This window comes from Nematolebias whitei, chromosome 7, assembly GCF_014905685.2.
Source record: "Nematolebias whitei isolate Nwh7 chromosome 7, NemWhi1, whole genome shotgun sequence".
In the NCBI taxonomy this organism is placed as follows: domain Eukaryota; kingdom Metazoa; phylum Chordata; class Actinopteri; order Cyprinodontiformes; family Rivulidae; genus Nematolebias; species Nematolebias whitei.
This window is the reverse complement of record NC_056504.1, coordinates 4,600,010-4,620,002: the sequence shown is the minus strand read 5'-3', so window position 1 is coordinate 4,620,002 and position 19,993 is coordinate 4,600,010. Positions and strand designations below refer to the sequence as shown.

Below are 19,993 nucleotides of genomic sequence, written 5' to 3'. Positions count from 1 at the left end.
CAGCTGCAGCCCCACAGGCCTCCATGTCAGCAGCTGCAGCCCCGTAGGGCTCCATGTCAGCAGCCGCAGCCCTACAGGCCTCCATGTCAGCAGCTGCAGCCCCGTAGGGCTCCATGTCAGCAGCCGCAGCCCCACAGGCCTCCATGTCAGCAGCTGCAGCCCCACAGGGCTCCATGTCAGCAGCCGCAGCCCCGCAGCTCTCCATGACCACTGCAGATCTGGCCCCACCGCAAGGTATTGAAGTCGTCCGGCCTTTTGCCCTTGGCATTGCCACTTGCCGGACGACCTCCTGGCAGCCCACTGGAGCCCTGGAACAGCTCTGGATGGTCCTTCTGGTTGCCAGTCTGTTTCCTACCCTCCTACAAGACCCTTTCCATCCACCCAGTTCTGCTCTTTCCTGCCTCCGGACCCCCTCCACTCACCTGGTTCTTGCTAGTTTTTTTTTTTTTTTTTTTGTGGAAGTCCGTCAGGATGCCAGACCTTAAAGGTGGGGCTATGTAATGGTCAGCGGTCCCCGCTGACCCCTCATCTGCTCACGCCTCTGCTCCTCATGCCTTAATCCTGCCTTCTTTCTGTGTTCTCCTGCCCATGTCACCTGCCATAATTTCTGCCCCTCATGCCATTGTTTGTTTCCCTGCTTTGCTTTGCTTATCACCCATCTGTCATTGCTTACATCAGCTCCTGGCAGTCATCCGTTCACCACACCCCCTCAGCCTAAGCACAGCAATCAGGCTTTATTCCATGCACCTGTTCGGTTATCTATTTAAGATCCATGCTCACTCTCTGTCCCTAACGAATTATTAAACCTTTCATGGTCCCTGATTTTGAAGCCATCATAGTTCCTTGTCTCTTGCCTGAAACTCAAGCCCTGTTTTGGATAAGATATACACCAAGATGTACACTAAACGAACGCTAAACAATACGCTAAAAGACCTAAGATATACGCTAAACACGAACAATGTAAAATAATACTGTATATTAAACAGCAGCCCAAAAATACCTCTCTTTTTTCCAAACCTACACTCAGTTAAAGAGAAAAGAAAATTCAAATTTTTAACAGATTATTTGTTTATTGTTTTATGCGTACCTAAAATAGGTTTGAGCTGTAACTAGGCATTGCAATGTTAGTTTTATCTGCTTGTTTTTGCCTGGGATAAAATAAATGAATAAATAAATATTCAGTCACGGCCCCGGGCCCCAACAAGAGGGTTACACCCCACCGTTTGAGAACTACTGAGTTTGATTAAACACCTCAGATAAAATTTTTCACATCTTACTTTGCCAACGTGTTCTGTTAGGTTTAGGTTTATTTGTCATTTTGCAGATCAACACAAAGTCAACAGTGCAACAAAATGCTCAGGACGAGAGGAACCGTCTCAACTCGCCAAAAAAACAAGAAATACCAAAGCTTGCAGCAAAAATACAAAACAAGGTGCCAAAAGTGAAAAAGTAATTCATCTATAGCAGCATGATCCTATTAGCAAAGTGGTACTGTTAGCAAAGTGGTTATGAAAGCAGAATGATAAGATAGAACTTTATTGATCCTGCAGGAAATTGTTGAGGTTATGGTTATCAGTTATAAAACGTTCTGTGTTTGACTGTAGTTAGTCGTGTTTTAAAGAAAGGTCATGTGACTGTGATTTTGAGTGGGGAGAAGGGGGGACTTAGAATCCCACACACTTTTGTTACAAACTCTGGTCCCAAAAATACAACATGACCGTTTTCATAAGCAAAGGAAGAAGGTGGGATGTAAAGTCTCAGATTATTCAATTCAGTTACTGGACTTGACCAAAACAAGTCTGTGCATACGCCACATCATAAACTGAGGTTTGTTTTGGCAGACGTTTTCTTTAGAGGAGCATTTTTGGCTAGAATCAACCATAATGAATTATAAATCCTCCCACATCAGAATAAAATGACACTGTTTACCTCAAACATATTGCTGGGAATGTTCTGCTATGCTATTTTTAAGGCTTTGGTGTGGTTTACTGGTCCAAATTTCATCCCTGTTGAGTTTATGTTTATTGAGGGTGCTTCGTGTGTGGCAGGCCAGGTCTGCCTGAGCTATTCTACTGTTGGAAACGGTTCATTTTGCTGGAAGCAAGGGTGTAATTGGACTTTTAAAGAACAAAGCTTTGGGGTAAATGATTATTTCTATACCAGAGTCAGAGTTTCTTAATTTTCATTCACACCACATGTGGTACATGTGGTGGAAGGAGGTTGTGTACTCGGTCCCAGTTACATCCCACAATAAAATGCAAAAGAAAACCTGTAATAAGATCTAAGATATGAATTTTTAAAAAATCAACTAAAAATATGCTAAGCACTAATAGCATAAAAACAATATGCCGAACAGCAGCACAAACGTGAGTCTGTGTGAGCAAATGAGCATGAGTGAACACAGCAACATGAAACAGATCAGCAGCAACATGAAACAGATCAGCAGCAACATGAAACAGATCAGCAGCAACATGATGTGATTTTTCACAGTGATTATTCTGGTTAGAGATTCATGAGTCTAACAGCCTCAGGGTAGAAGCTGTTCCTCAGTCTAATGGTTCTACACTTAATGCTCCTTAACCTCCTTCCTGAGGGAAGCGGGGCAAAAAGTGTGTGTGCTGGGTGAGTGTGGTCCTTCATGATGCAGGTGGCCCTCTTTGACATCCATTATATTTGACTTCCGGTTGAGTGGACGTTGCCGCACCTTGCTGTCGCGCCTTGCTGTCGCACCTTGCTGCCGCGCCTCGTTGGTAAACTTTTATAGGCATATAAACAGGCTTTATAACCTCATTTGACCCCTCTGCCTAACAATGTGGGTCAGTCATTTTTACATTTGGTTTTTGCTTGCATGGACCTACCTGTCACACTTCATTGAACCTGAGTCAGGTATTTTATAATATTGAGCCGATGAGCTTCTTTGGCTGTGTTGGCACCTGTCCAATTCTCAGCTGGCGACGCTCCGACTCCATCTGGACATCGTTTTCTTGCCCCGGCGGAGATACATCCACCGTGGGTCTTGTCGGAATTTCCAGCTCGACAGGTCAAAACCCATCCACTCCATCTGGGCAATCAACAATCTCCCTGCCAGGAAAACCACCCAGTCTCCATATCTCAACATGTTAGCCAGCCTAGCCAGGTCAGCTAACCCATCTCCTAACTCCACCTTGGTCAACTTTGGTCTGCCAAACATCCGTTCTCTAACGAACAAAGATCATCTCGTTCAGGATCTCCTCACTGACCGTAAGCTTGACTTTCTCTGATTGACCAAAACTTGGCAACAACCTCTGGACTTTTCACAACTTAACGACTCAACTCCACCTGGCTTTGTTTACATCTCTCAACCCCGCAGCTCCGGTCGCGGGGGTGGTTTTGCGATAATCCATCACGAGAACTGGAAAGTTTTACCTGTGCATGTACCTGCTGTTAGTTCATTTGAGAGCATTGTGTGTAAACTGTCTGGACCCACTCCCACCATCATTGCCACAGTTTATCGCCCCCCAAGACCTCAGAAAGATTTTTTAAATTATTTTTCTGCCTCTTTTTCTCAGCTGTCTGCTATGTCACCTAATATTATTTTACTGGGAGATTTTAACATTCATATTGACAGTCTTAACCTCCCACTCACCAATTATTTTTTTTTATCCTGCCTGGAGAGTTCTGGATTCACTCAACTTGTTGATTTCCCCACCCGTATTAAAGGCATACATTGGACTTGATTTGTTGTTCTGGACTTACCCCTGTTTACTCTAAAGCTGATGAACTCTCCTTTTCTGATCATTTTTCCTATCTAAAAAAGTTAAGTCTGGTCCTCTGGAAATTAAAAAAACAAAACAAACGAAAAAAGTAGAAACATTTTGTCTTTCATCTGAAAGACTTCCTCAGTCTGAGGTGCTGTATTCAGCTCAGTCTAATAAATAGCACCTTCTCAGAGTGGATCAACCAGTTTTGCTGCTGACAACCAAAACCAGCTGCTCACATGCTCAAGAAGGACCATCAGCCTAACAATGGATCATTAGCACCTGATGGCTGTTTACTGTTCACAGAGGGCTGAGTGATACTAGCAATCACAGCATTGTAAGAGGGGGACAGTTGAACCCGGAGGCCTCCACCCCTGTTTAATGATGGACGATTTCTTTTCACAAAGATGGCCTCCTTTACTCCTCTCTCAAACCATCGTTCCTCTCTGTCCAGGATGTGAACATCTTCATCCCTGAAAGAGTGACCTCTGACCTGGAGATGAGTGTAGACCTCAGAGTCCTGGCCTGATGATGTTGATCTTCTGTCCTGGTCCATCCTTTTTGCCAGTGGCTGTTTAGTTTCCCCGATGTAAGACTGATCACCCTCCTGACACTGAACAACATACACAATATTACTCTGTTTGTGCCGGGGGACTGGATCTTTGGGATGAACCAGTCTTTGCCGTAATGTATTTTGGGGTTTAAAAGCCACTGGGACGTTGTGTTTCGAAAATAAACATCTCAGTTTCTCTGATAACATACGGAATGACCACTGGTCTGGTTCTGGGTTCCTCCTTTTCACCTGATGGCTGACTGACAGTATTTGCATTTTGACTCCCTTCACTCATTGGAGCACTAGTTAGGAGTCATCAGGACTCTGTACCACAGAGCAGACAGCGTCCCCACTAATTCTGGAGCCAGGCAGAAGGAGAAATCCCACACAAGACAGGGTCTAGAGCAATGTGGATATCCTAACTGGGCCTTCCTGAAAGCAGAGAAGAAACCCAAACAGGACTCCAGTCAGCCAACAGGTGAAACAGAGGAACCCAGAACCAGACCAGTGGTCATTCCGTATGTTGCAGGAGCATTATTGATGGTTGTTTTGATGTGGGTCATGACCAGTTTGTCGAAGCATTTAGCAACTATCGGGTTGAGGGCGACTGGCCGGTAGTCATTCCGACCAGTCAGTGTAGAGCTCTTTGGGACTGGGATGATGGTGGTGGTCTTCAGGCAGGTGTTGCCAGGAAAGTGAGAAGTTAAAGATGTCGGCTAGCACCTCGTAGAGCTGATCTGCACAGTCTTTCAGCACCTTCTCGGGGACGTTGTCTGGGCCAGGGGCTTTTTTGTGCTCCTTAGATGTCATTAATCTGTCCTCCAGCTCTAATGTTAAAAAATCTTGGTGTTATTTTTGATCAGGACATGTCTTTTATCCCCCACATTAAAAACGTTACTAGAACCTCCTTCTTCCACCTGTGTAATATCACTAAAATGAGAAACATCTTATCTAAAAATGATGCAGAAAAACTGGTCCATGCATTTGTCACATCTAGACTGGACTATTGCAATAGTTTATTATCTGGGTGTCCAAATACTTCATTAAAACGTCTTCAGTTGATCCAAAATGCTGCTGCCAGAGTCTTAACTGGAGTTACTGGGAGAGATCATATCTCTCCAGTTTTAGCTTCTCTCCATTGACTCCCTGTCAAATCCAGAATTGAATTCAAAATCTTACTTCTAACCTACAAAGCTCTCAACAACCTAGCTCCATCTTATATTACATATCTTATTGTTCCATATTTTCCTAACAGAGCACTTCGCTCTCAGACTGCAGGTTTACTTGTGGTTCCTAGAATTTACAAAAACAGAATGGGAGGCAGATCTTTCAGTTATCAGGCTCCTCTCTTGTGGAACCAACTTCCAATCTCTGTCTGTGAGGCTGACACATTATCCAGTTTTAAAACTAGACTTAAGACTTTCCTTTTTGCTAAATCCTATAGTTAGTGTCAGCTTGGGTTTCCTGAGCTGTCCCTTAGTTCTGCTGCTATAGGCTTAGACTGCTGGAGGACCAACTGACAGCACTTTTCACTCTGCTACTGCCTTTACTTACTCTGCTCAATATTTGTAATTATTTTTTCTATTTGTAACGTGTGTTTGGTTTTTTTTTGGCCTTTCAGGTACACCTGGACCTACCATTTTGTTTGTTTGTCTCTCCTTCCTGTCCTCTCAAACCAGCCGGTCAAAGCAGATGGCCGCTTGTCCTGAGCCTGGTTCTGCTGGAGGTTTCTTCCTTTTAAAAAGGGAGTTTTTCCTTTCCACTGTTGCCACTGTGCTTGCTCAGGATGGGAGACTGCAATGAAGCCAAGGTTCAACTTGTCTGCTGGATTCCTTAGATAGAGAACTTTACTAATTGGCTTTTATGTGAACGTTCCTGTAAAGTGCCCTGAGACAACTTTGTTGTGATTTGGCGCTATATAAATAAACTGAATTGAATTGAATTGTTAATTTGTTAATCCTCCTGAAAGTATTCCTCACTGACTGTGGTCTGTTCTGCTGAGGTCACTCTGAGAAGCTCTTCATCCAATGGTGAAGTGAGTCTGGTGCTGGGTTGTCTGTTCGGTCTTAAAATCATGCGTAAAACTTGTTGAGGGCATCAGGCAGTGATGGGTCTCTAGGGAATTGTTCACTCCTGCCTTTATAATCTTTTATACACTCAATGCCCCTCCACATGCTCCATGGGTCTTGTGAGGTGAAATGACCCTGGATCCTCTGTGCATTTGTAGCTTTGGCCCTCTTAATACCAGCAACCAGCTCTTTAATTGTTCTTCTGAGCTTCTGTGAGTTTCTAGACCTGAAGGCAGTGTTCCTGGCTTCCAGCATGGTACAAACCTCTGCATTCAGCCAAGGCTTTCTGTTCGGGTAACTCTTAACATATCTGATGGTGGTGACATCATCAGCACATTTACTAATGTACCCCAGAACTGAGGATGTGTATTGCTCCAGGTGTAGCGTCCCCCCATTTTCAGCAGCTTCTCTGAAGATCTGCCAGTCTGTGCGTTCAAAACAGTCTTTCAATATAGGGCCACTATTCTGGATCCAAAATTGAACTTTCTTTTGTCTGGACCGTCTCAGCAAGGGAAGATATGCAGAAGCGAGGAATATTGAGATGTGATCAAAGAATCAAAGGAGGTGGCGGGGTTCAGCTGACACAGTCTGTCCTTTGTTTGTATTTGTATTTCTGTGTTTTCCCCTTCTGCTTTTTGTGTTTATTTACATTCTGCTTTTGTCATTTTGTTCCTTGTGTTTTTGACTCAGTAGTTTCTATCAGTTTCCTCTCATTCCTCAGTCTGCCTCTTCAGCCTTTAATCATTCACACCTGTCCCTAATCTGCTACCTGCCCAGGTGCACTCATCATCTCTCTGTCCCTCAGCATTACTTAAACCTTTCGTCTTCACTACTCAAGCGTCCGATCATTGTTCTGTTCTGCACAGACAACACAGTCCTACTTTGTTCCTTGTTTCCGAGTATCTGTCTGAGTCTAAACCCATCTTGTTTTTGCCTGCCTGGATCCTGCTTGTAATTTTGCTGCCCTGTCAGCCATTTTTGTTTTTGTTGTTTAAAATAAATTATTTTTATTTTAAACTCCTGCTTCACTTGCCTGCCTGCAAATGGGTCTAAGAACTGAGGATTGTGATATCGGCTTTGTATGCATCTTTTACGTTCGTGTAAACATGGTCCAGCGTGTTGTTTCCCCGTGTTGGTTTGGCCACATGCTGATAAAATCTTGGGAGGCAGTCCTTTAGATTTACATGATTAAAGTCACCAGCCACTATGTAAAGAGCCTCAGGGTGTTTACTCTGTAATGAGCTGAAATGATCGTGAAGTTCCTGCAGAGCGTCGGTAGCATTAACACACAGAGCTATGTAAACAACTGTTATGAAGGCCACTGTGAACTTGCGGGGTAGATAATGATGTCGACATTTCACAGTTAGCTGCTCCAAAGCCTTGGAGCAAGAGCTGTTTTTCAGCGTACAGTTTGTGCACCAACTTTTACTCAAGTAAATGCAGACTCCGACTCCCCTCAATTTCCCCATTAGCTCGCTGCAGCGATCTGCTCGAAAAAAGAGTCTGTTGTCTAGTTGGAAGGCTGAGTTCGACATGTCGCTGTTAATCCATGATTCCATGAGACAAAGCACCGCACATTTCCTCATCTCCTCTGAGGCACTCACTCTCAGACGAAGTAAATCTATCTTGTTGTCCAACGAGCAGATGTTCGACAAAAAGAGAGAGGGTATCGGGAGTCTGCCAGTTTTTGCGTTAGTTCATCTTAGCCTCACCAGAATTCCAGCCCGGCAACCTCACTTCTTAAGCCTGGAGCAGCGCTTCCTCTTCTGCCTGTTGGAACGCCTTTGCTACAGCTTCCAGATAGATGACTTTAAGATCTGCATTTTGCCGAGTGTAGATTTGATTTCGTTGCTGATTGCTGCTATATTTTGTGGCAAATCCGTTCTTATTTTTATTGGTTCGGTTCGGCTATAATTCACGCGCATAAATCGTGCGGAGTCAGGCACCGAGTCAATTTCAAAATGCCTAAAAACTGGTTTTGTACCGGGAGCATGTGAAGCTGCGACTCCAGAGAGCGCAGCCATCTTGCCTATATCATTTGTCTCTGCTGAAGGCATATAATTACTGTCTACATGTCTACTTTTCTTAATGCTTACATAATTTATGCATGGAATATGAAGACTAAGGCACAGTCTTCTTGATTGTAGTCCAGTCTACTACCTGCATATTGGACATTCCATAAAACAAGTACAGTATAGCAGTCCCACTACAGGTATCTTTCCTTTAACTCTCTTTGTTTATGGTCTTTACACTGCCCTTTCACTGATGCTGTAACAGCAAATATTTCAGCCCCACAAAAGAAAAAAGAGAGCTTTGTTGAGAGAGAGAATGTCAGCAACAGACACTTCTCATCAATCCCTGCTCACTTCATTCACACCGCCCCTCAACAAACAGTACCGCATAGGTCCTATGGATCGTAGCAACCAAGCCCCCATGACCATTCTGCCTGTAAGCTTCAACACTTCTTCAGTCATATGTTGTTCAAGTCCTGTGTTGGAAAGTAAAGTGTCAAATGACACATTTCACTATTTGAAAAATATATATAGGTTTTTGGAGCCCCTTTTTTATTGTTCCAAACTGTTGTTACACTGATTCTTCTTCAAATGAAATGGTGATTCTCAGTGGTGATTTTAGCCTCTATTTGGGGGTGCTCGAGCACCCCTAAATTTTAAGTTGGCACCCCTAAAAAATAAAGTAAAAATAAAATGTGTGTTTATTTTTTAATGCGGTTCTGGGTTTAAGTTTTGGGTCCTGTTTATTGCATTTATGATTCAGTGTAATGTATGTACTACAGCACTTTAAGGTTGCTGTAATTAAACCTTTACTTAAGAAGTCTGATCTTGATTCAGAAAGTCTGGCCAACTATAGACCTATATCTAATCTAACTTTCATCTAAAAAATTCTAGAGGAAATAGTTGCAGGTCAGTTACTTGAACATCTACAAAGAAATAATCTGTTTGAAGAGTTTCAGTCAGGGTTTAGAGCTCATCATAGGACAGAAACAGTACTAGTAAAAGTCACTAATGATATTCTCATGGCCTCAGACAATGGACTTGTGTCTCTACTGGTCCTGTTAGACCTCAGTGCTGCATTTGATACAGTTGATCACAATATTTTACTAACAGAGGCTTGAATATGATGTTGGGATTACAGGAACAGCTCTAAAATGGTTTAAATCATATCTATCTGATAGATTCCAGTTTGTAAATGTAAATAATAAATCTTCTTCATACACCAAAGTTAGTCATGGAGTTCATCAGGGTTCAGTGCTTGGACTAATACTCTTTACTTTATATATGCTTCCATTAGGTAAAGTTATTAAACAGCATGGGATAAATTTTCATTGTTATACTGATGACACACAATTATATTTGTCCATTAAACCCTATTGATCTAATCAGTTACTTAGACTACAAGCATGTCTTAAAGACATAAAAACCTGAATGACCCTTAATTTTCTCCTGTTGAACAGACAAGACTGAGGTTTTGGTTTTTGAACCTGAACACCTTAGGAATGAATTTTTCAGTCTTTCTCCCTCTTTAGATGCATTAATCTGTCCTCCAGCTCTAATGTTAAAAATCTTGGTGTTATTTTTGATCAGGACATGTCTTTTATCCCCCACATTAAAAAAGTTACTAGAATCACCTTCGTCCACCTGCGTAATATCACTAACATTAGAAACATCTTATCTAAAAATGATGCAGAAAAACTGGTCCGTCCGTCTTTCTGCATCTGCGGGTATAGATGTCTGTGATGGTGGGGAGGCCGACTCCACCATCTTCTGTGCAGCCTTCACCACTCTCTGCAAAGCTTTTCTTTCTGCAGCTGTGCAGCCTCCATGCCACACGTTGATGCTGGAGCACAGGATGCTCTCCACTGCACACCTGTAGAAGGAGGTGAGGACTGAGCTTTCCAGACCAGCTCGTCTCAGCCACCTGAGGAAGTAGAGTCTCTGATGAGAACAACAAAGTTCATGCTCAATAATCCAGGTATACAATACAACATTTTTCAGTCAGGTCATCTGGACTCTGGTCTCTGGTCTCTGATGAGCTTTCTTAATCAGGCTGGTGGTGTTGTTGCTCCAGCTGAGATTGTCATTCAGTTGTACACCCAAATACTTGTAGCTGGAGACCACTTCCACCGCAGATCCTCTTATGTTCAGTGGGGTGTAGGTGTGTTTGTTCCTTGTGAAGTCCACAATCATCTCCTTTGTCTTCTTCACATTGATGTGAAGGTTATTATCTTTGCACCAGCTCTCCAGGTGTTCCACCTCCTGTCTGTAGCTGGACTCATCATTGTTTGTGATGCATCCCACCACCACTGTATCATCTGCAAACTTTACAATGTGACAGCCTGGATGGGTAGCTGCACAATCATGTGTGAGCAGAGTAAACAGGAGGGGGCTCAACACACATCCCTGAGAGGAGCCAGTGCTGAGGGTTATGGTAGAGGAGAAGTTGTTGATCCTCACTGACTATGGTCTGTTTGTTAAGAAGTCTAGTACCCAGTTGCAAATGAAGGGGCTTAGTCCTTGGGTGAGTAGTTTGTCCATCAGGGTTTAGGGGATCATGGTGTTGAAGGCAGGCGTGAAGTCCACAAAGAGCATAGGACGTAAGAGTTCTTTTGCTCCAGGTGGGTGAGAACGGTGTGGACCACAGAGGAAATGGCATCCTCTGTTGATCGGTTCTTGCGGTATGCATACTGGGGAGGGTCCTCATTGATGTTGATGGTTGTTTTGATGTGAGTCGTGACCAGTTTTTCGAAGCATTTAGCGACTATTGGTGTGGGGGCTACTGGCCGATAGTCATTCAGACCAGTCACTGTAGAGCTCTTTGGGACTAGGATGATGGTGGCAGTCTTTCAGCAGGTGGGAACTGTCACCAGGGTAAGTGAGGTGTTAAAGATGTCTGCCAGCACCTCACAGAGCTGATCGTCACATTCTTTCAACACTTTCCCGGGGATGTTGTCTGGGCCGGTTGCTTTGGGCAGATTAGTCCTCCTGAAAGTACTCCTTACTTCTGCTGAGGTCACGCTGAGATGCTCTTCATTCGGTAATGAGGTGAGTCTGGTGCTGGGTGGTCTGTTTGGGTCTTCGAAGTGTGCTTAGAACTTGTTGAGGGCATCAGGCAGTGATGGGTCTTTGGGGCATTGTTCACTCCTTCCTTTATAATCTGTTATGCACTTAATGCCCCTCCACATGCTTCGAGGTTCTTGTGAGGTGCACTGACCCTCGATCCTCTCTGCATATGTGACCTTGGCCCTCTTAATACCAGCAACCAGCTCTTTCCTTGTCCTTCTCAGCTCCTGTGAGTTTCTAGACCTGAAGGCAGTGTTCCTGGCTTCCAGCAGGGTGCGCACCTCTGCATTCAGCCAAGGTTTTCTGTTCGGGTAACTTTTAACATATTTTAAGGTGGAGACATTGTCAGGACATCTACTAATGTATCCCAGAACTGAGGATGTTTCTTGGTCCAGATCTAGCGCTCCATCATTTTCAGCAGCTTTTCTGAAGGCTTTCTAGTCTGTTCTTTCAAAACAATCTCTCAGTATGGGGCCACTGTCCTGGATTCAAGATTTAACTTTCTTTTGTACCAGTCTGGAACGTCTCAGCAAGGGCAGGTAAGCAAGGGCCAGGAAGCTTGAGATGTGGTCTGATAGTCCTAGGTGAGGGCGTGGTTCAGCTTTGTATGCATCTTTTAAACATTGTCCAGTGTGTTGTTTCCACGTGTTGGTATGGCCATATTCTGGTAAAATTTTGGGTGTCAGTCTTTTAGATTCACGTGATTAATTAATCTCCGGCCACTATGTAAAGAGCCTCAGGGTGTTTGCTCTGCAGCAAGCTGAGGGGATCATGAAGCTCCTGCAGAGCTTCATTAGTATTAGCATCCGGAGCTATGTAAACACCTGTTATGAAAGCCACTTTGAACTCACGGGTTAGATAATGTGGTTGACATTTCACTGTTAGCTGCTCTAAATTCTTGGAGCAATGACAGCTAATCAGCATCCAGTTTTTGTACCAACTTTTACTCATGTAAATGCACAGTCCTCCTCCCTTCAATTTTCTCGTTAGCTTGCTGGAGCGTTCTGCTCGAAAAAAGAGTCTGTCATCCAGCTGGAAGGCTGAATCCGTGTTTCTGTGAGGCAAATCACCGCACACTTCATCATCTCTTCAGAGGCACTCGCTCTCAGACGAAGCAAATCCATCTTGTTGTCCAATGAGCGGACGTTCCGACAGAAAGAGAGATGCTATCAGGAGTTTTCCTGCTTTTAAATTAGCATGTAGCCTCACCATAGCCCCCGCCCGGCGTCCTCTCTTCTTAAGCTGGGAGCAGCGCTTCCTCTTCTGCCCATTGGAACGCCTATGCCACAGCTTCCAGGTAGATGACTTTAAGATCTGCATTCTGCCGAGCGTAGTTTTGAGTTCGTTGCTAATTTCTGCTATATTTCGTGGCAAATCTGCCCTTATTCTCATCAATTCGGTTTGGCTATAGTTCACACACATAAATTGTGCGGACTCGGGCACAAAGTCAATTTCAAAACTCCTAAAAACTAGGATAGCACCGGAATCCTGCAATCGGTATCTGTACCGGTGTCGGTACCTTCACTTCGGTGTCGGTTCCTGAATGGTTCTTTTTTCGGTACCAATTTTGTAATTAATATTAATTGTAACAAGAATAAAATTATGTTACACATTACAGTACTTTCCATTCCAAGCAGTTTTCTTACATAAAAATAAACAAATAATTTTCAAGTCAAAAGAACAGTTGCAAACCAGTGACACTTCATTGTCTAATGTTCACTGCTACACACTGAGGGCCTTTTCACTTAGCAGTTTTTCTCAGAAAAATCAACATGTCTGCTTTCTCTGAACACAAACAAGTCCGCTCCTGGCTGATGGTGTCTCCAGCAGTAGAAAGTGTTCACTCTGAGGGTGTGGATGATGCTTGTTGCACACACAGATACATGGTTGCCAGTTTGAAAGCACTGACATATTGTCCCTCACATTCCACCAGCAGGTCACTGGATTCAATGAGGTTAAGGTTGATGGCAGACTTCTGTACCTCTGTCTCTTTCTGAATCTTCTCTGTGGTTCTCTTGAGTTTAGGGCTCTGATCATCTCCCTAATTGACATGAGAACACAAAACATCAACAATAACATGGTTGTTATTATTGCTCAAAAACATTATCTAGGCTGAGAGATAAAAGCTTAACTGGTCAATAATATCCTTTACAGCTTATTTAAATCCACCATGCAGCCTCCACTTTAGAAAAAGGCAGCAAACGTTTAACAACAAAGTTTGTGACTGTCCTGTGCCCCCACCTCGCTTTTCTTTTGTCTGTCTCTGTCCTTCTCACATCAGGCTCAGAGGCTCCTGTGATGAGAACATTAACATAAACAGTGAACATTAGTGACCTGTTTAACCAGTGACCCGATGGATGAGCACATTGTTACAAGCTAAGCTTCATCTGTTACTGTCAATCTTTAGTTAGCTTTTGATTTTAGCTAGCTACATAGATAGCCATAAAATAAAGCTCCACACTAATATCTTAAAGTTAGCGTTACATGGATCCTAGTTTAACTCACCGTAATGCACGTGTTAAGCTGCAGTAACTTTAACAAACGTAAACTTACGAGCTGAAGACACAGCTCCGTTGAGATGTTGAATCAGGCCGTTCAACACTCACAGGCTGACTTTAACGCTGAGAGAGGAGGATGGGAGGCTATAATCCTCTCTCCTTGCAGACAAACACGGAGCAACTTTCCGCTCGTAAATTGAAGCCGTTCGACGCCATATGCGCTGCACACGTGAACCCCGTCTGTGGGCGTAACCAGCGCCATAGACACACAGCTATATGGCAGCTCTATACAGCTCTGGGTGTAAACACGTAGTCTGTTTGCCATATGTCTGCGTTTTACCTTCCGGCGTGCTGAAACCACGTGACACGTTACAGCCAATACCAAAACTTGACACCGAAAGAAGTCATGTGTCAATCCATACTCGGTGCCATCAAAAGAACCTCGGTTCAATATACAGCCCTAATAATCTGTATTCTTTTTAATTAACCAGAAAATTCACAATAAATTCTCACCCTGTACTGAAGCCTTTTTCCAGGTCTTACCAGCAGAATTACTGCCACCAGCTGATAAGGCGCATGATGTCAATTTGAACCCCGCCCAATGGAACGGTACTGATAGCATAATAGAAACACAACGTGTACCGTACCAAGCCGAGTAGAACCATGCTGTATTGGTACTAAAGGTACTAATGGAAAAGGGGCAATAGACTGTCCTAGACGGGTTGGGTCAATCAGCATCTTTATTGCCCTTCAGAGGAGAAGGCTCGAGTAGATCTCTTTCAGGCATGGGAGTGGGGAGCCAACGTCCCCTTCAGTCGTCTTGATGACCATTTACAGCCGTTTCATTTTCTGCAGTGCAGATGTCATACCACACCATGCTTCCTCTACAGAGGTTCAGGAAATTTATTCTTCCTCATCACTGCAGGAAGAGGATACACTTCTGGGCATTTTTGATGATGTTAACAGTACTCTGAGATGTTCAGACTGAGGAACTTGAAGTCCATTACCTGTTTCACCTCTACCCCGTTGATACAGGGTCCTGAATGCAGTGCAGGCTTCAGCTTCTGAAAGCCAGTGATGATTTATTTTGTCTTTCTGGTGTTGAGGTTGAGGTGGTTATCACTGCACCAAGCCACCAGTGCATGGACCTCCTCTCTGTATGGAGCCTCATTGTTGTTGCTGATCAACCCCATGACAGTCGTGTCATCATCAAATTTGTTGATTGTGTTGGAGTTGTTGGTGGCAATGCAATCATGGGTGTACAGTGTGAACAAATGGGGGTTCAGAGCATAGCCCTGGGGAATACTGGAGTTTAGGATGGTAGTGGAGGACGTTGAAGTGCCCATTCTGATCATCTGAGGCCTGTTTCAATTCAATTCAATTCCAAAATACTTTATTAATCCCAGAGGGAAATTATTTTTTGTTGTAACTCGTTATCCTCATTTCATTAAGAGATGATATAGATACTGATGGCTGTAGACAGGAAGGATCTCTTGTAAAGGTCCATCCCACAGTGGATCCTAAGAAACTGGCTGCAGATGCTGTCCAATCTGTGCACCCAGACTCAGCTGGCCTCTCGGTTCCCCTCGGGCTGTAGGACCGCCCCAATGCTGGGCCGAGCTCCTCCCAGAGCAATGGCCACTCCTCCCAGCAGACTGCTGAGCTCCTCGTCGCTGCGGACAGCCAACTGTAGGTGCTGAGGGACGATCCTGTCCTTCTGCTGTCATGAGCCGTGTTTCCTGCTAGTTCCAGGATCTCAGTGGTCAGGCACTCGAGCACAGCTGGCAGGAAGATGAGAATGCATCCACAGAACATCCTCTTCAACTCACTTGAGATTTGGGGCTGTAGTTGAGATATTATTTGAGCTTTTGAGATGTTAATCAGCTGTTGGTTGTAGAAAACTGCCTTGTTGCCATGGTTACGCATCATAACAAATGTCCAAAACTAAAAAAGTTTCAGTAAAATCCTTCCAGCTGCACAGCATCTGATACCAGAGGAAACAATCATCCAAAAAATGGGATTTACATCCAGAAAAAGAGGAATTAAAGTTTCCAAAAGCAAAATCTCAGAATGAAAGTAACAGAGCTGCTCCAACATGCATCCACCTGGAGCGGCGCAATTAACTTACTTTAACTTACTTTGTCAGGAAGTCTCTGATCTACAAAACAACAGAGGACGGTTCCAAACTGTAATATCTGTAGTTTGTTGATCAGTCGGTTAAGACTGATGAAATTACTGGTAAATGCCGGACTGAAGTGAAAAAATAGCATCTTGATGTATGCGCTGGGATTTTTCAGGTGGCTAAGAGCGGTGTTAAGGGTGATGGAGATGGCATCGTCTGTGGATCTGTTGGTCCTGTAGGTGAACTGGTGTTGGTCCAGGCTCAGAAGCATCTTGGCCTTGATGTGCTGCAGTGCCAGTACATTTCATTTCACCGGTGTCACAGCAATCAGCCGGTAGTCATTAGAGCTGTCGTTTCTAACCCAAACCCAGAACCCAGCCCCGCCCAACTCAGATTTGGACTGGGCCGGGCCATAAAAATGTGCTTTATAGGAATGGGACCGGTCCGATACGATATCGGTATCTGCCTCCGATACCAGCATAACTTACGGATTGGATTTTTCCGATCCAACCTGCAGAGATTTCCGATCCATGATGCATGTTGGCTTCAAACTATGGAATGAATTTCCTGAATGGAGGTGTGTCTCATGAACCCAGAGTAATAAGACTCGCCTCACATTCAGGAAATCCAGTTCATAGTTTGCAGCAGCTACAACGTGAGAGCTGAGTTAGCAGCACTGTGGCTAACAGCTAACCAACTTTTCATCTAAACATGTCCGCTGTGTGGAAGTATTTTACACTAAACACCACAAAGGAAGACAGCAACGTGCAATGTCTGCAGAGTCATAGCGCCACATTAAACCGCAGTAAAGTTAGTTTTACGTTGGACATTCGAGCTCCGTGGCTCTGGCTGTTGTTAAAAATTTGGGCTGTTTTACTAATTGTGTGAAGTGTTTATAAAAACAGAGTTGTTTTTTCAAACTTGTTCCTAAAAAAGGATAAAAAACAAAGTGTAATGTCATCACATGTTAAGTCCGTGTTGCAGGAGTCACAGCTGCTGCCTCACTTCAGCTGTGATCAGCCACTGCAGCCTGTGGGGGGGGGGGACACAGCACAAGCTCCTTCCCTGTATGTGGGGGTCCCCACAGCAACCAACAACCCATGTTGGTTGAACCGCAGCTGCTGCCCCTCCTGAAACACCTTTCCCCTTGCTGCAGCCCCTACTGCCATTTACACCCACCTCTGTGACTGCCTGAAAGCTTGCTGTGGTTCTTCCAGTGAAATGTGCCGTTTCTCTTGTGCTGCACAAAAAACCTGGAGTAGTTCTTGCATCTGCAATAAAATGTCTTACAGCCTGGTTTCCTCATGTCAGCAGGAAATAAGCGCGAGTGCTCAGGCTGCAGAAAGTCTTTGAGAGTTTCTTGTTTTTCTTTTTTGCAGGGGGATGGGGGGTTTGAAACGTTGTCATCATCATCGTCATCATCTGGAAACACTTACGCAATGATTTATGAAGGCCCCCTATCGAATTTCCCCCAACACCACCCCCCACCCCACCCCCCCAAAAAAAAGGCAGACAGCCAAAGGAGCTAAGAAAATTCAAACCATCACAAACCATTGATCAGCTTTAACTGGTCCTGGGTTTCTTTTATCGGGAGCAAATGCTTTATTAGGAATGTAAAGAAGAATATTTTCATCTGTTAAATTCAATTGACTTTCTTTATGAAGCTCCAAGTCACAACAGAAATCGTCTCAGGGCACGGTACAGACACATTCACGTACATTATAAAAGACGATTAGTAAAAGGTAACTAAGTAAGGAAGCAGCAGATTGAGTTGAAGCTTCACTTCGTCTCTGTCTCCCATCCTGAGCAAGCACAAAGGAGACAGTGGAAAGGAAAAACTCCTTTCAACAGGAAGAAAGCTGCAGAAAAATTCATCAGATTAAAAGTGTTTTCGCTGAAAGTGGAGGACTGTGTGTTGCTTTGACTTCTTACTGCCACTGACCCACTTAACTGTAAGAACGCCTTAAGAGTCTGGCTTCAGTTACCCCACCCAGATCTGGCAGACACATCACAGACCTCCATAAAACCATTGTGCTGGTTGTAAAAGTGCATTAACAACTTCCTTTTGTTACATGATATGTTCGGTTTGATGTCTGTGTTTGGACTTGATTTCATCATCTGTGCAAATGTGTGGAGAAGCTTTGGACACAGACATTTTTTATTTTTTTGCTTTGTTTTTTTTGTTTGTTTTTTTTGAATGTCCAGAGGACCAGATTGAACTTTTTTGAATTTTTCTACCTGGATTATTGAGCATGCATCAGGATACAGACATATATACATTTGATATTATCGCTCACTAACAACAGCAGCAGGAATAAAGAGGCAGAGCTTTGATCATGTTGCAGTGTGGCTGTATTTGGCCTCATCATTACTCACAACCTCTTGGACCTGCTCCCACAGGTGGAACAGGTCCCTGGAAGAGTTCAGAGTTCAATCATCATAGATTCTTATCTGGAGGTGATCTCTGGTGGGTTTCCCTGAACAGGAAGACTCAGCTGCTGTCTCTGTCCTAGACTGGAAATAAAACACAAAGAGGTAAAAAAAATAAAAGAGATAAAAAAGTGGATTAGATAATAATAATAAAAGAACAATACCTTTTCTTGAACGGTTGTTATGAGCTGGTTGAATCTTTCGTTCATCATCATCATCAGAGCTTTAATCTGGTCCAGGGCTTGTTGACGATCAGTTTTATCTTTTTCATAAAGTGCTGATACAACTTTTTTGCTGAAGTGTTGATGTGATGGGATGTCGTAGCGAGGATCAATAACTTTAAAGTCGGCGCATCAACAATATTTGGACGTAGATCCAGAGCTTTAAAACTCCTACAGCTTGTGTTGTTGCTCTGGACCGATCTGAATGACGTGATGAAGGTTGTTTAAATGCTGCTGTTATCGGTGTTTGCAACAAGCTGCATTTCTTGCTTGTAGAAGAGACGTTCACGTTCGGACGATGTCGTTTCAAGAGCGTTAACAAGTTGGACGTGTTGCTGCTGCAGATCCAGTCTCCATGAAACAACATCGACACACAGCTTTGGATTTGTTCACTTGTCTTTTAACAAGAAAGACATAATGTTCCCCAACAGGAGACCACAACGACATGCTAAGCTGCTAATGCTAGCATGCTGCAAGATAATAGCGCCGTGCTGAAACACGCTTAGGAACTTTAGTTCTGCGGCGCATAATCTCTTGTTAATAAAATTTATTGAGTGAAATAATAACCGAAACGGTACGCACGTGGACCGAACCGAACGTGCCGAACCGGACGTGCTGTACCGGAACGGTTCGGTACACCCACGTGTACTGTTACCCCCCTAATAACGGTGAATAACAACCACAACAATAGACAATCACAAAAGAGGCATATAAATTTAAAATTCTTCCTTTTTTTTTTGCAAATAAAAACAAAATAGCAACCAAAAGGACAGTGAAAAGGAAAAGTAGCGAGAAAAAAAACAGCTAGATTATAAGGCAGTGTAGAAAACTAAAAACAGGAACATGTCTGCATTGTTTCTTGCCAGGAACTTAACAGATGTTCAAAGCCACTTAGAGAGGTCAAGGTTGAGAGCTTGCCTTTGCCTTAATCTCTGCCTTGATGCGACGTGGCATTGAGTCAATCAGCCTGTGGCATTGACTGGGAGTTATGGAAGCCCAGATTTCTTTGATGCTGTCAGCTCTTCTTTGTTGTTTGGTCTGGTGCTCCTCATGTTCCTCTTGAGAACACTCCATAGAGCATGGTACTGTTAGCAGCATGGTTCTGTTAGCAGCATTGTACTGTTAGCAGCACGGTACTGTTAGCAGCATGGTTCTGTTAGCAGCATGGTTCTGTTAGCAGCATTGTACTGTTAGCAGCATGGTACTGTTAGCAGCATGGTACTGTTAGCAGCATGGTTCTGTTAGCAGCATGGTTCTGTTAGCAGCATGGTTCTGTTAGCAGCAT

The 19,993-nt window shown here is 43.8% G+C and overlaps 1 protein-coding gene across 1 annotated transcript in view; it reads left to right on the top strand.

The window, feature by feature from the left end:
• The window catches only part of efcc1 (EF-hand and coiled-coil domain containing 1), a 34,346-nt gene that overhangs the window by 4,894 nt on the left and 9,459 nt on the right, over positions 1–19,993 (top strand). The gene's annotated exons all lie outside the window — the stretch shown is intronic.